Source organism: Setaria italica, chromosome VIII, assembly GCF_000263155.2.
Source record: "Setaria italica strain Yugu1 chromosome VIII, Setaria_italica_v2.0, whole genome shotgun sequence".
NCBI classification, from domain to species: domain Eukaryota; kingdom Viridiplantae; phylum Streptophyta; class Magnoliopsida; order Poales; family Poaceae; genus Setaria; species Setaria italica.
Genome location: NC_028457.1, coordinates 11850016 through 11866468, shown reverse-complemented (window position 1 = coordinate 11866468; position 16453 = coordinate 11850016).

The following is a 16453-nucleotide window of genomic DNA, read 5'->3' as shown; positions in this document are numbered from 1 at the left end:
TTCATCTGGTTCGATGAGGACTGGTCGCGGAGGTGGCATTTCAACGGGCAGCAACAGAGGTGGAGGCCTGGCTGTGAGTGAAAAGGTGGTGCCATGAGGTTCAACTGATCCTGAGGTGCCATTGCCAGTGGCTAAATCGGAGGTGCCATGCAGACACGGTGTTGCTGAGGTGCAGTTGCCGGTGGCTGAAGCGTAGGTGCCATCAGAGCTGGCTGCTGCTGAGGTGCCATGGGGGTAGGCTACTCCCGCTTCTCCAACTCCTCCAAGTTCCATGCTCCATCTCTTCCATGTCTGGCCATTCTCCACTACATACACAAATGAAGAACAAAGGCACCAAACGCTTACAATGTTGACCATATCAATACCATGCATATATAGTAAACAAGATAGAAAAGAAAATGAGCTCGCGTACCTCCAATCGAATAGTGCAAGACGGTGAACCGATGAGTGTATGTGTTTCCCTACAAGAATGCTGTGCACCCGCCTATTTATTGGGCACTATGGCGGGCACACGAGCTTGGTGTGGCAGGCCAAAGTTGCAATGAAAAATGTGAGATGCTCGTAATATATTCAGGCCTAAGCCTGCCATGAATCTAGGTCAGAATCTTTAGTGTTGCACATCAATTACATGTGTGCACGACGGGTGTCACGGGATGAGCCTGTCGTGTGCATTTGTACATTTCGCTAGACTGTCCAGCATACAACATAAGACATTCCTGTGAGACAAGTCATGCAAGATTATGAGTGATAGGTTCCCTTTTGATAGTGAGTTTAATGTAAGAAAGATGTTGCCACTGTTCATTTGTTATAGTTATAGGCATCAACTGCATCTGTTGCCATCTTGGATCTAGATCCCTTTGCGATGCGGTTTTCTTTTGCTAGTAAGATGGGTTTAATTAAGTAGTATTATTATTGGTAACAATTTCATCCGGTCTGTTCAAAAATTAAATAATGGACTTTCCCTTTGTTGAACATAGCAGAACTGTTTTTAGACCAAGAAGGCCTATTTCTTGCACTTTCATCCGGCTAGCTCAAAAATAGAGCAACAAACTTTCCCCCTTCCTCACAAAAGTTTTTTCCCTTGTGGATGCTTTACACAACTGTATGGCAATGACAACATAACAATCACACATGCAACAATTTGTGTTAGAACATAGATAAACATAACCATTCTTATTACCAGCACCATATTCATAGGCCGCATCATAAATAGGCATAGATCCACTATTGGTACAAGTTCAACGACACACTCCAACAAAGGAATCCAAATAGAACAATGCAAGATGGTGAAATAATGAGTAAAGGCACCGCCTATTTATTGAGCACTACGGTGGGCACGTGAGCTCTGTGTGGCAGGCCAAAGTTGATATGAAAAACATGAGATGCTCACAATATATTCAGGCCTAAGCCTGCCACAAATGTAGGTAAGAATCTTCAGTTTTGTATATCGGTTACATGTGTGCACGACGCGTGTCACGTGATAATCCTGACGTGCGCATGTGTACATTTTGCTGGACTATCCGGCATACAACATAAGACATTCATGTGAAACAATTCATGCGAGATTATGAGTCATAGGTTCCCTTTTGAATGTGAGTTAAATGGAAGAAAGATGTTGCCACCGTTCATCTGGAGAAAGAGAATAATTGTTTTCATGTTGCACAAATCGATAAGGTCGGATAGTCCTTATGTTGTCAGACGCACAATGCATTATGTCATGACTAGTCCAACTTATTGGTGGTGCGTGGCTGAAAAGGTTTGCCAAGGGCATGGATTCGCACTAGATGATTCTCGCATGCCAGCGAAGCCTGAAAAACGTGAACTGGTCGATGCTACTAGGCCTAGGTGGAATATGGAGGACCATGGTCCCGCCAAAGGGTGGGAATCAAGACTGGTAACGGGTGTTCATGACCGCCGCTGTAGGGACGTGTTGATTCAAGTTTGGCAACAGGCATTCATGACCACCACTATAGGGACGTGTCGATTCGAGATAGGTAACGGACATTCACGAATGGTCGTTTTGGATTGACACACCCACCTATAATAGGCAGTGTATCCACAAGTCGATCATTGTCATTTGCAGTTATGCTATTACACACCACCATGTTCCCTACGTCGTAGGTCGACTTCTCAGTCTCAAGCGCGGAAGCAAAAGGAGAAGGAACAATTGGGCAATGCAAGGAATCTAGTACATTCATGATCAGAGGCTGTGAATGGAGGATACGTTGCTACCCTACGGGTATTCATGATCTGTGGTACCCTCCAGCAGGACTAGAAGGAATTTCTATCATTCTCGTTCTGATCAACAACGCACAAAAGGGTCTTGTTGCTATGAATACACATACTCACATATACGCTCCAATGGTCAACCATGTGAATGCTTGCATATAGGTACGAGTCTTGTTCCATGTGGGGGCTGGAGATGCAACGGATTTTGATGATATGTTTTGAGTTCAAGATTTAAAGGAACTTGAATTCAGGAATGGAACCTAGAACATGGCTTTAACTGCCTTGTGGGGCATCATAAGATTGAGCGTGTGTGGGACCATTCCAGTTGCATAAACATATACTGCACTGTTACGGTATTGGAGGACGGCTACATTGAAGTTTTGCCTCCATCAGTAGGCAGACGCATATGCACAACAATTGTAGCCCAAGCCCTTGTGGACATCGTCTTTGACATAGGTGGCCAGGTGATTCAACCAAGATGGGCTGATGTGGCGACACTGTCTTGTGTGATGGAGGCATTGCTCTATGGCAGTGGAGTGGAGTCAAAGTCAGAAACTATTTTAATTAAAGACACTAACCCTGCTGGTTTCTTGTTGCTGATCAAATACGGCTATGAAGGATCACTCCCAGATGAGGCTGATTTGTGGGACACCCCTGTCAACGCCAGGCCCATGTTACTCTCACTCGCCGACATATACTATGTCGAATGGTTGAAGCTGCACTATGCGTCAAAGATGTGGGACTGTTGGGATACGAGGTAGGCTATACTAGCGCAAATCAAAATTTCTACCGCGTAAAACCAGGAAGAACTGCCGTATAAGGATCACGAGATTACCACTCGACGCACTGCTGGTGCGGAAGATGTAGATTTGCGTCGATGCAGTGAAGACGATCAACGTAGTCGTACGTAGTCGATCAACGTAGTCGTACGTAGTCGATCACGTCAACGTCCAGCAGCTCCTCAGCAGCTCGTCCACGTGCAGCAAGATCTCCCTCGTGCCGCGGCTCGTCGTCGGCTCGTCGTGGCTCGGCGGCGGCTCGTCCAAGTGCTGCAGGCGCACCACCTCCAAGGTATCCACACGTGCAGGGAGGAAGCGTCGCAAGCCGGATTGCTAGATCCGCGAGTTGCAACAGGTGAGGGCGTGGGAGGCGCGGCAGATGTGTTTCGCCAAAAGGTGTAAACCCTAGGGCGCCCCCACCCCTCTATTTATAGAGGTTCCTGACGGGCCTCTGGGTCCGAGGCCCATTAGCACTTCTAAACCTAATCCAACTCGGATCAGATCCGAATTGGGCTTCCAGCCCCTTAAGTGTGTGACCCTATGGGTTCGGATACGTATAGACACGGCCCGAGTACTCCTACTCTACCCAATAGTCGGTAGCGGCCTCTAGCAAGATGTGCCAACTCCTATACGCACACGAAGATCATATCAGACGAACCATCACAACATAATATACATGCTATTCCCTTTGCCTCATGATATTTGGTCTAGCTTCAAGCCGATCGCTCTTTCTCGATCCTGTGATTCGAAATCCCTTTGTAGGTTAACTCTTAACCGTACGTAGCATGGCCATGCATTTTTGGATCCGATCACTCAAGGGGCCCAGAGATATCACTCTCAATCAGAGAGGGGCAAATCGCATCTTGATTGACCATGTCTCATAGCATGCTTCTTAACAAACCTGAAAGCTACCTTTATAACTACCCTGTTACGGCGTAGCGTTTGATAGCCCCTAAGTAGGTCGATCCACATCTTGAATACATGCGACAATCTCATGTCTTAGGACAAAGCGTATATGTTGTTTAAAGAGAGAACTACTTCTCGTGTTGGGTCAGTCCTAGCACATGTCACCACATGTGTCCACATTATTAGTTCAACATCTCCATGTCCATGACTTGTGAAACATAGTCATCAACTAATACATGTGCTAGTCTAATATTCATGTGTGTCCTCACATGAACTCCGACTAGGGACAACTTTAGAATAACCATACAAGTAAAGAGTTTCACATACAATTCACATAATTGCAAATCAATTCAAGTAGCCTTTAATGGATATCCAATGAACACAATATACAAATCATGGATACAAATGGAATATCATCATCTCTATGATTGTCTCTAGGGCATACCTCCAACAGGGACATGGTGTGTAAGAAAACTATGTCCACATTTCTACGATGGGCATTTGAGACTAACTGCACCGAATTGCAGGAGAAATGCATGTCTCTCATAGCGCTAATCTCGTCGGAGGGAATTCTCATACAGGATTTTGTGTTCATGTGTTACCACCATTCCGAAGTGATCAAGAGGATCCGCGTGCTTGCTTTAAAGAACGTCGAGTAGAGATTAGGAGGCCGCCAGCAGGGTCCACTATAGTTTTAATGCATTATTTAAGTGTATTTTATCATCTAAATAGTCAATACGGTACATTAATTTGTTGCACTGAAGTATATTTGTAATGCAATAATCAGAACATCCTGCAGACATGAACCTACTAAGGAGGATAATCCGTGGAGTGCTCATCAATGCCATAATGTCATGGACTGTACCAGACTCCCTTTTGGAACTGCTCATCTACATAAGCTCACTGACACTTGGGTCTGAGTCCCAAGTGGTCCAACGTGCCAGTAACCTAGGTCTCGCGGCGGTTTCCAAAGAGTTTCGTCTCCTGCTATCAAGCATAGAGGCGGGATCTGAAATTTTGAATTCCCTGCTCCTCCTCCGAGTCCTCCCCCGTTATATATAAATAAAAGAGGGAAGCCAAGCCTCCCACATTGTGCTAGGTAATTCCAAAATCAGTCCCATCTCATCTTCCCGCCAAATAGCCCAATTAGATCTGCAGCAGCGGTAGCAAGCGCGACCTCGGCAATGCCAAGAAGCTAGACTGGTGGCAGGCTACCTCAGCTATGAGTCGCGGGCTTCCTCGACGACAGGCTTGAAGCTGTGAGGTGGTTCGAGGCCGTCGCTCCGTCAGCTTCCCCGAGGCTACCATTGGCGACTACCATGCTCGACTATGTACGAAGAAGACCGAGGAAGCGACACATGCCCGAGCTGCTCCATCGAGGTGGCATTCGGCACCTCCTTCTCTTCATCTTTGTCAGGGCAGTGGTCACCTCCTCGTATTGCTAAATTCAATTATTAGATTGCTTTCCCATACTCTTTGGCTTTCAATATTATAGTTGCATGCTTTTGTCAATGTGGATCTGTTGTACCCTATTGCGAGAGTTGGTGAAAAATTACTGCTCCACCAGATCCCCTTTATCTTTCACCTTTTTCAATAATTATTTTTATGCCAAGTCAAATTATTTATGTGGTTTGTAGAACTTAATAGATGAAATTATTATATTGCTTCCCCATGCTCTTTAGCTTTCACTATTGTAGTTAGATTGGGGAATGTGGATCTGCTGTACCTTATAATTACTGCTCCCCTTTATCTTTCACCTTTTTTGATAATTATTTTTTTGCTAAGTCAAATTATTTATGTGGTTTGTAGAACTTAATAGATGAAATTGCTTTAGTTTGCGTATGATCTCAACCTTTGCCACATGTTCTTGTTTATTTGTTTGCTCTTAATTTATACTTAAACAAATGCATCAAGTGGAGCTTTTTGTAGAACTTAATAGATGAAATTGTTTTAGCTTGCAGATGATCTCAACCATTGCCATATGTTCTTATGCTTGTTTATTTGTCCGTTCTTAATTTATACTTAAACAAATGCGTCAACTGAAGTTTGACTATATCCTGTTTCAGCCGGCCAAAGTGTCAACATCTGTAGTCGCTCCTGTTCAGTCCAGCTCCAGGGTAACAAACTAAACACATGATGATTATTGACATTCCTTCTTTCCTTAGTTGACATCAATTACAAGATCACAATCTAATTTTGAATCCCCTATTGCTAGATGGAAGTTCTCAAATCAATGCTTCTTCTTACTAAAAAAAGCCTGATGAGGCAGCAGAGTACTCAAGAGGCTCTACCAAATCTTTATGCAGCAGTGTTGATGGGGAGCAAGTTGACGCTGACAAACAAGATGGGGTACAACTTCAATAATGGTTTATTGCTCACCAGCAAGAGTTAGCTACCTTGAAGAAGAAGACACGAAGAATCAGAATCAACTCTCAAATTGCAATCAGCCAAGATTGAGAACTTGAAAAAGGTAACACAAGATAGTGAAGCACTCCTTTATCGACTGCTAACCTATACAAGAGGAAGAGGTTAAGGTCAATGCTCTACTTTGTCTCTTGAGATTATGACCTAGATGCAACTTTGTTAATCTCTGTTCTTTGTGAGACAGTTATCTTGTAATAGTTTTGTGATATGTGATGAACAATATGGTAGTGGTTGTCTCGATGGGGAACAATAATTTATTTTCTTGTATACATAAATATGTGTGTTATGTTTATTATTTTGCCAACCAAATTAGAATTGAAATGAAATCAATTACTTGTCAGGTTCGATTGGTTAAATTTATATTTCCCTTAAGTGGGCTTAGCCCATATATAATTGGGACAAAAGTTAGCTTCATTCATAAATCGGGACTGAAAGGGCCCCAAACAATTTGCACAACTTTTGGGCTCAACCCAACAACAAATGAGCCTATCGGAATTAATTTTGGGCTATTTGAACTACATTAGCCTATGGGAACAAATTTGGGTTTGACCCAATAAGAAATGGGCCTACCGGAATCAATTGTGGGCTATCTAAACAACATTGGCATGTGGGAACAATTTTGGGCTCGACCCAACAACAAATAGGCCAAATTCATTTTATGACGAAACAATTTTTCACAATTGTCATACCACATCGGTTGCCACATCAGATTCTATCCATCGGGGCAAAATAGTAGGAACCAATTTATGATGTTTCTATTTGATGATTCATAGGCATCATAATCTTAGTGATGCAGCAAAATAAGGAATGTCACTAGTCATGGTTCACAACGCTTGACTAATGACGAAGGGTTTTCATCACTCCCGCGTCATAAATCATGGTTTCTGATGAAAAAATACTTTGATGACACTTTTTGGTTTGTCATAGGTCAGAAGATTTCTTGTAGTGTGCGGAGAGTTTTGATCTATCGATAGCCGAGGCTCGCGGTTATGAGCCACTTTGTTAAAGCCCCCATGATTAGTCTTTGGATGGAAGTTAGTGTGATGAAAATGCTGGATGAAGGTCATGGACCGGATTCCATAATTAAAACCTAGGGACTGGTAGGGGAGGCAGTTCCCCCTCCAGGAACACAACTTTCATTATATAATATAATAATAACCTCTTAGAGAGTCTTTATAAACTCACCTTTTTAAATCCACTTTGCATATGTGAGATGCTTTAGGCATAGGTTTTGCCCCTCAACCATATTCCTAGACCACCTCCCATATTGCACTTAATATACTAGTTAAGGTTGGAATTTGTTGAGTACCAACCATAAGTGTACCTAGTCTTCCATTCATCATACTGGTCTCCTGGCGTTTTACACCATCTTGTTAGTGGATGGGTGCCTGCATTTTCCTTCACTGCGCTAAGGTGAAAACCTTTCTTTTATTCAATTATACGCCTTTTATTGCTTAAAATACTGAACTGTGATGGTAATTGTGTTAGCCTACTGATCCAAGGACTAATATAGGTGATCAGCGGGACTTTCGAAGGAAGGTTCCCAACAGAGCAATAAAAAATTTATAAATCCATATAAGCTGGCCCATACGCCTTAGGAAACTCAAAACCTTCTATTTTGCTCATATTTTTTGAATTTTTTTGAAAATATCCCCCTCATCCCCTCATATTCCCCTTATCTCATGCTTAACTGCTATTATATTACTCTGGCGGGTATGGATCGTAAGAATGAAGTTTGAAGAATGCTCCACAACATGAAAAATTGTGAAGAGATAGTTCGACTAAAAAGCTAAAACTACTAGAGTAATTAGAATAAAATTGTAACAATATTAGATGTTTTGTAAAGTATAAGCCTAAAACCTCGTAATGATGTCTTTTTGATTGAACAATGTCTGATTATACCTAGCTAATAGATCCCTCCCATATTATAGGATCGCCTAGAAGTTGATTGCAAAATTGTGTGGATAAGGCTCCCTTTTTTTGGGAAACTTAAGGATTCCCTCTAGTCCTTACCAATCTAAACCCACCTATAAAGATAAAAATCCAAAGATAAAGAAGATTTCTAGAAAATAACCACAAAATTTCTATATGGAATACGGAATCCCCGTAAGGGGGGTAGATCCTAAAATAAATAGAACTTTGAACTCGAAAAACCCAGAAGTTGATTAAAGTGGGCCCATAACCCACAGATCCTAGAAATAATACATAAAATTATAGGAATGGTATGGGACAAGTCTATACCCCTAGTGTGATAAGATTTGAAATCCTAGATGAATCTCAATGGAAAATATGAATGGAATCTCTTAAAGCTAAGGAAACAAAGTAGGATAAAAGAGATTCCATAAAACTAGAAAACCCTAGGCACTAGAATCCCTAGATTAGTAGAAAACCCGGAAGCCATTATATGAAGAGAAGATTAAAAAAAAAGAGAGTACCTATCGGATTTAGCGACCGATAGTCGACCAGAGGGTTATCCAGGTGACAGATTTGTAGGAGGGGACAATCACAAGATCAAGAACTTGAATGGTAACATAGGGACGCAAGGTTTAGATAGGTTCAGACCTCCAGAGTGTAATACCCTACGTCCTATGTTTTGGTGGATTGTATTGCTGGTATGGGATGCAAGGAGGTTATGTTGGGTTCTGTTTGCCTCAGGGGTTGTCCCTGGCTGCCTTATATAGGCTGACCACCTAGGGTTACAATAGGATAGGATCTAATCCTAGTCGGTTGTTACATGAAAAGTAATATGAGTCGGACTACAACAACTATCCCGCAATATTTGGGCAGAATCCGTTTGGCCAGCCTCTGAGCTTGTGCTCCACGTATCTTCATGCCTTTGCTGACACAGCATGGTCAAGCGGGCCCACTTTTTAGGGCTGACAAGTATCCTAGTCGGTTGGAACCCATGGGTATTATCCCTCAAGCCCCCGAGCAATGTCGAGTCGAACAGGAGCGTAACGGACGCGCAACAAAGCTTGTATAGTACTTGGCTAAAGTTATGGTGTCATCATAGTGATGGAGAAGCTGCGCAGTTCTCAAAAAAGAAAGAAAAATTGAAGCTTCCATAGATGTATGACCAAATGCACATAGTTATGTGACTGCCAAGCTCCCAGATGTCTGGCATCCTGTAGAACGAAGGGAAGCACATGAAGGGCATCGCAAGACACACTCCATGGAGTAGGCCCTAAGTATTGAAGTGGTTAAAGCAATCAGTCCAATGGTCAAGAATCTGTTGTATTTTTTCCATCATAAAAGTGACCCAAATGTAGCACCCAGCCCCCGAACGCGAGCACTAGTGGAGCCGCAGAGGCACCCTGACTTGAAATAGTCGCCCAACCCCCGAGCACGAGGATTGGAGGAGCCAAGGAGGCATGCTGACCTAAAATAGGTGGCCAGCCCCCGAGCACGAGGACTGGCGGAGCCAAGGAGCCACGCTAACTTGAATAGGCACCCAGGCCCTGAGTGCGAGGACTGGCGGAGCCACGGAGGCATGCCAACCTAAAATAGGTGCCTAGCCCCCAAGCAGAAGGACCAGCGGAGCCACGGATGCACGCCAATTCTAATACAGTGCCCAAGCCATGAGCACGAGGACTAGTGGATACAAGGAGGCATGCCGACCAAAGTAAGGCACCCAACCCCCAAGCGCAAGGACTGGCGGAGCCACAGAGGCATGCTGATCTGACTAGTGGAGCCAAGGAGGCATGTCAACCAAAATAAGGCGTCCAACCCCCGAGCCTAGGAGCCAGCTGAGTCAGAGAGGTATATATCATTTTCATTGTTTTACCCCATATATAATGTCTTATTCATTATTACTCTGTACTAATTAACGAATCTTGAACTATTAGCCCTCTAGATCGACGAACCGTTCGAAGCCACGAGGTCATACAAGGGTGATGGATGGGAGGCTTGTCATCATATAAGTCATAGAAGAGGGCAGTCCGGTTGCTCCTGAAAAAGTGTCAAAGAAGTACATGAGTCAGATCGGGGCAATCGTAAGGGACAATGTGCCCATATGCATCAAGGAATGGAAGGACAAAAGTACTAATCCATACGCGCTCCCGGATACAAAAAAGAATATGCTATGGGAAGATGTCAAGAAACATTTCACCTTTCCTGAAGGATATATTGAAAAGGATGTGAAAGCTTGGATGCTGAAGAAGATGGCCACACAATTCAAGACATTCAAGAAGATGTTGGATACCAACTACCTTAAGAAGGGCCGAACTCCGGATTTCGATGTGTGGCCAAAGTTGAGGGACCACTAGGAGGCATTTGTCGAATACAAGAGGAGCGAAGACGGTGTGAATAAGGTCAAGACCAACACTACAAATGCTGGTCAGAAGGAGTACCATCATCGTCTAGGTTGAGGTGGTTATGGCACAGCAATTCCCAGAAGGAAGAAGATGGAGCAAGACCTGATCAATCGGGGTATCGTACCAGCAACTATTGAATGGCCCAATCGATCGAAAAATTGGTATTACGCTCATGGAGGCTTCCTGTGCCAAGAGGATGGGACGTTGATCTTCAATGAAACAATATGTTAGAAGGCCAAAAGGCTTATTAGGAACATTGAAGATGCTAAGGCTGGGAGGTTGAAGGTGGACTGAGAGAATGATGAGCTCACATTGGCCGTCAGGAACCCCGAGCACCCAGGACGTTACCGAGGGTTTGGGGTCGTTCCGTGGAAGTTTGCTTTCCGAGGCGATAAAGCCTCGTATAGAAGCCGCAAGCGAAGAAAGGAACAGATCGAGGAGATCTGGCGGCGCATGCTAGATCCAAAGTGCATTCACTAGAAGTAAGAATGCAGGAGGAAATCAATCGTCGAGTGGCCGACGCAATTGTGTAGTTGGCCCAATCTGGAGCACTACCGGATCCAAACTTTGCAGCCCTTCTAATTGCCTCGGGAGGAGCTGTGCTTCTACAGGGCTCCCTGATCCGTAGACGCCAAGATTACCCGTGGACAAGCAACGGTTCGCTGTGGATGCCATCATGCAACGCACCTCATGTGAGCTGCATACATCGGTCGACAACCTCACCATTAAGGTATACTTATACATAATATTTATGCAATCTTCTCAATCGATCCACGCCTCAGGATCGGAGTTTAATAAATTCTTTATTTCTACTATATGTACAGGTGGCATACGGGAGTGCCTTACTAATCCTGGCAAGGCTAACAAGCCATGGCATGGAGGTTCCACCTAGCTACGCCAGCGTTGGCCTAGAGAAGCTTGCTGATAGCCAATATGAAGGCCTAGAGCTCGACCTCCTAGGAGGTGACGGGGAAAGGACACTAGGAGATGCACTTCACGGGATCATTCTATGGCGCAAATGCTACATCATCATTCCCAGCACAGAGGCATCTCCTCAGATCTCAAGACCGCTCCCCACAGACCCCCAGCAGTGACCATCTCCTCAAAGCTCAAGACTATCATCTCCAGCACAACCAGCTCCAAGACCGTTGCTTCTTGCTCGATCAAGATCTCCATCTCCACGACATCCTGGTGTTGGGAGCGATGACGATGACAACAACACCCCTCCCCGATCACCATCGCTGGGACTAAGAGCAGCCCCGAGCAAGGAACCTGCAGCACCACTTAAGAAGTCACGACTACCACCTCCCAAGCCAAGACAAAGAAAGAAGAAAACAAAGAAGCCTGAAGTGACTCATGAGGAACGATCGGAGGCAATGACTCATGTGGAATGCTGGGCTGAAATGCAAACAGAGGCCAAGGAGTGGTTCAAGAAATAGGTTGAAGAAAAAAAGCAAGGGAGATGGAGCCACCACTAGTAGATCGAAGAGAATTAATTTTTTTTTATCAAGATGCAAGAAGGAGCCAAGAAGAGGATACCACTACGGACGTGCATTAGTCAAGACTGATGAGAGGAAAACAAGGAAAGGAAAGTTGTCTTCCAGTGGTGCTATCCCCGACCTCGGGCATCTACCAAAAAAAGAAGCTAAAAAGATAGCAGCAATGCCCTTGGATCAACAAGCACAAGTATTGCAATTCATGGAAGAAATAGGTATGGGACTTGATGAATGTCTAGGGCAAGTTGAGCTGCTAGCTGCACCGCCAGTTGTACCGAGATGGACCTTTGAGCTAGGCAAGTATCTGGTAAGGCCTGAGTTGGTACGGAAGCTATCAGCAAAGATGTACAAATTCCATCAATGGTACATAAAGGCGTCCGCTGACTCAAGGGAGATGTTCGGCCTTAAGGTAAAACTGATAGATTTTTACGGTGAAGGCGAGAAAGTCCTGTGGCTAGAATTCAAGGATATATATGAAGTGTACCATCATGATGCTCTGGACGTCTCTCTGATCAGCACCTGGGTTTTGTAAGTATCCGTTTATCTACACGTAAATTTTGGCTCATATCATTATTTTTTGTGCGTGCGTCGCCGTACTAACTTCGTCTTCCATTTTATGTAGGATGCTAATTCAGACGTGCCCACAAGAAGTGTACCTCCAAAAATAGATACAGGATGCCGCGGACAAAATCTTGGTGGAAGTATACAATTTCCTATACAAGTAAGTGTGTGTATACCGTCTACTTTTGTTTTCTTTTTCCTTACGTTATTAATGTTAGTTAGCTCTAATATATATGAACATTTACGTACGCAGCTACCACTAGATCCTCATTATAATTGAGCCTGAAATAAGCCACGTCACTATCTTTGATTTGTTGAGGAAAGATCCGGTAGAGTACCAAAACATGCAAGACATGCTAGGCTTGTAATAATTCTGGACCTTTATCTCTATGCAAAAGTTTGTTCCTAAATTTTCACCTAACACTATATCATTCATTATTTTAATCCGCAGTGCACGGAGACAATTCATCAGGACACTCAAAAGTCCATTCAAAGAAAAACTTACATGGAACACAAACTTCCCGGTATGTATGAAGTCTGCACATTTTGTACATTCTATAACACGAATATTTTTTCCCCACTGAAGTGCTTAAAACTATGAGCACATGCACAGTTTTGCAGGATCCAAGGGAAAGACACCGCCGCACAACTATAAAGTACGTAAAATAAAACTATAAATAGTTAATTATTTTCTACCTCCTTATATTTAATTGTTCGTGTAAAATTCACATGTTTTCAAATTATAGATGTTAAATATTCAACATGGACTCTTGAAGAACGAAAGAGTAGTGGCAATATGTGAAGGTCTCATTGGATTCCTGGTGGACGAGGTGGTAAATTCACAAGAAGAATTTTATTACGATGGACGAAATTTAGACGCTCTAAGCAACACCTCGACAGGAAGATCGTAGATACTTTTATTTTTATAATACGCTAAGATTTGTATAGTATGCTAAGAATTGTATATATATACTAAGAATTGTATATATAGTAATTGTACAAATACTAGTTTGATTGGTTTAAATACTAGTTTGATTTCCTTATAAAAAAAGTCTCAACTATTAAAGGTTAACTAAAGGGGTACGTACGTGATGCATGAAATTACAAGTGCCATGCAGGCGCCTGCATGGCACGCGCTTGAAATTTCAAGCAGGACTTTAGTCCCAGTTGGAAAACCCAACCGAGACTAAAGGGGGCCCCCTTTAGTCCCGGTTGGTAAAACCAATCGGGAGTCAAGGGCCCTGTCCCCCGCCTAGCATGGCAGGCCAACCAACCAGGACTAAAGGGAATCCTTTACTCCCAGTTGAAAGATCCGGGACTAAAGATCCCCTTTTGTCTCGATTGGTTTATCCTGGATGGATTTTTAGGAGATTTGCTCTCTATCAACCGGAACTAAAGGCTAGTTTTCCACCCGTGGAGTCACCATACCAAATTTAGAAAATATAGAAACATGGTCAGAGGTTATAAGGATAAAAAATCAATTATTCAGCATGGATGTGTGGACATAACCCTGACTACATCCAAGAAAACAAAACCCCTTCAAGCTACCTCACTTTAAGTGGGGTAGAACCACCATGAGAAGGAATCACAGACTGGCAACCCATGGTTGGTACCCCACCCATGGATGCCAATCCACAAGATAACTCAAGAATAGTACCAGGACCTATCAAATCCAGAATAGCGAATCATAGGGATGGTACATTTCGTACACACCACGAAGGGATATGGAGTCATCCAAGTAAAAGAAAAATCTTGGATGAATAATAAATTTCGGACCAAAGAATATGAAATTATCTAGAGTAAGGAAAATCTTGGACAATTGTGTAAGATTTTTAGATAGAAATTTCGGATCTTACTCTTACACCGAGATAGGGAATAATGGAATTTAAGAAAATCCTAAGTCAAGTCTCCTTAAGTGGGGTAGTAACCTAGATGCAAAAGGATTTTAGAGACTCAAGAACTTAAGGATTAAAACAAAAGAAAGAAATAAGAAGTTCACTGAAGCTACCCGGGATACCCCCAAGATCGCCAAAAATATTTGGATAAAAATCTGGATAGATTCCAGGAATAATGGAAAATAAGTACGAAGGATGAAATTCCTGCTCAATGGGAACAAGAACCGAACATACTTGGCCATGAAAAGGACAATCAGAGAAAATTTCTTCTCCGAAATACCAATGAATACTCGGGCCAATGTCAACTGTTCCCAAAAGATACATAAGAAAGGACACCCTCCAAGAATAGGCATAGGGATGGTATAAGAAACTTTAGAAGAACACCGTAGAGCAAACAATATGGCCCAACCGTCAAGAGGAAGTCAAGACAATCCTAACCTTTCTTTTTAGCCCTTGAATCCCGAGGATGAGATTCCCTTTAGTGGGTAGATCTGTAACATCCCATTTTTTAGAGCATTTAAAAATATGGACTTTTTAAAATTTTTCTCTCATTACAACATAATATCTTTTCCCAAGTATTCAAAACTAATTTTACAAGTAAAATCTTGCATTAAACATACATGTGTGATACATATGATTGCTGTCTTTAGAAAATCTATTCTAAATCCAACTCTCTGAATCCTAGAGATAGAACCTCCAAAAATTTATTTCCAAATCCTATAATTAATATTCAAATTTCATTTAAATATCAATTACATCTAAAAGCCTACATGATCTCTATTCAATCCTAGCCTCCTTTCAAAAAGAAAAGTTCCATTTCTATGCTCTACTCACACTCCCCATCCAAACTTGATTTGAGTTTGAAATCCAAATCAAATCCACACCTAAAGCCCCTATCAAACAAATGCCAAAGCAATTTCTATGACTAATGGGCCACCCTCTCATTTTCTTCTCCCCTAGCCCGGCAGCCAGCTTGCCCTTCCCTCTTTTCCTTCTTCCAGCCCAGCCTACACCTCGCAGCCCAATAGGCCAAAGCCGGCCCATCCCGACCGTTGTCCTGTTCCTCTCCTCTCTCTTTGCCCCTTCTCTTGCTTCGCTACTCCGACCACCAAACACCGCCGTCCAACCATCTACCCCAACGCAGCCAGCCCGCACCACCACGTGCCGCAGCATCCCCCCTCCTCTCCTCTCCCTTCCCTCTTCTACCCACACCAACACCACGCGCACCCGCCACAGCGTCGTGCCATGACACTCGCGCACGCAACCGCGCCAGAGTGTGGTCAGAGCCAACCGTTGTGCCGCGCACGCCGTCGCCCTGGTGCGTCCCCCTTGCCTGCCATTGCTGCCACCTTCCCACCACCATTGCACCCGTAGTAACTTCGACCTCATCCTCCCCACCCCTTCCCTTCCTTGGCCGTGAAGAACCTCGATCGGGTGCACCGCCCTCGGCAGGCCTTATGCGCCTGCCACCACCACAGTGCTGCCACGCCGCCGCCCAACGCGGACGTACCCAATTCCCACCTTGCCTCTGGCCACAAACCACTTCGGCCCCGCTGTCACACCACCACCATCCACTTCCCCTGTCCTCCCCTATCCCCTCCCGTTAGTGCTCCCCCCTTGCCAAGCACCCCACTGAGCCAAACCGCCCCTCGCCGCCGTGCATCAACCCTCTTCCCTCCTCTCTGCTCTAACTGGCGCACGCGCGCCTCCTACTATCCAAAACCACCTCCCGCTCCGCTGTAGATACCCCCTGCCACCTTTCTTTGTCCCCTCTTCCCCCCCTGGCAGTACAAAACCGGCTAAATAAAACCAGATGCCCCAATCCTCACCGCCGTGCACTCCCCTTGCTA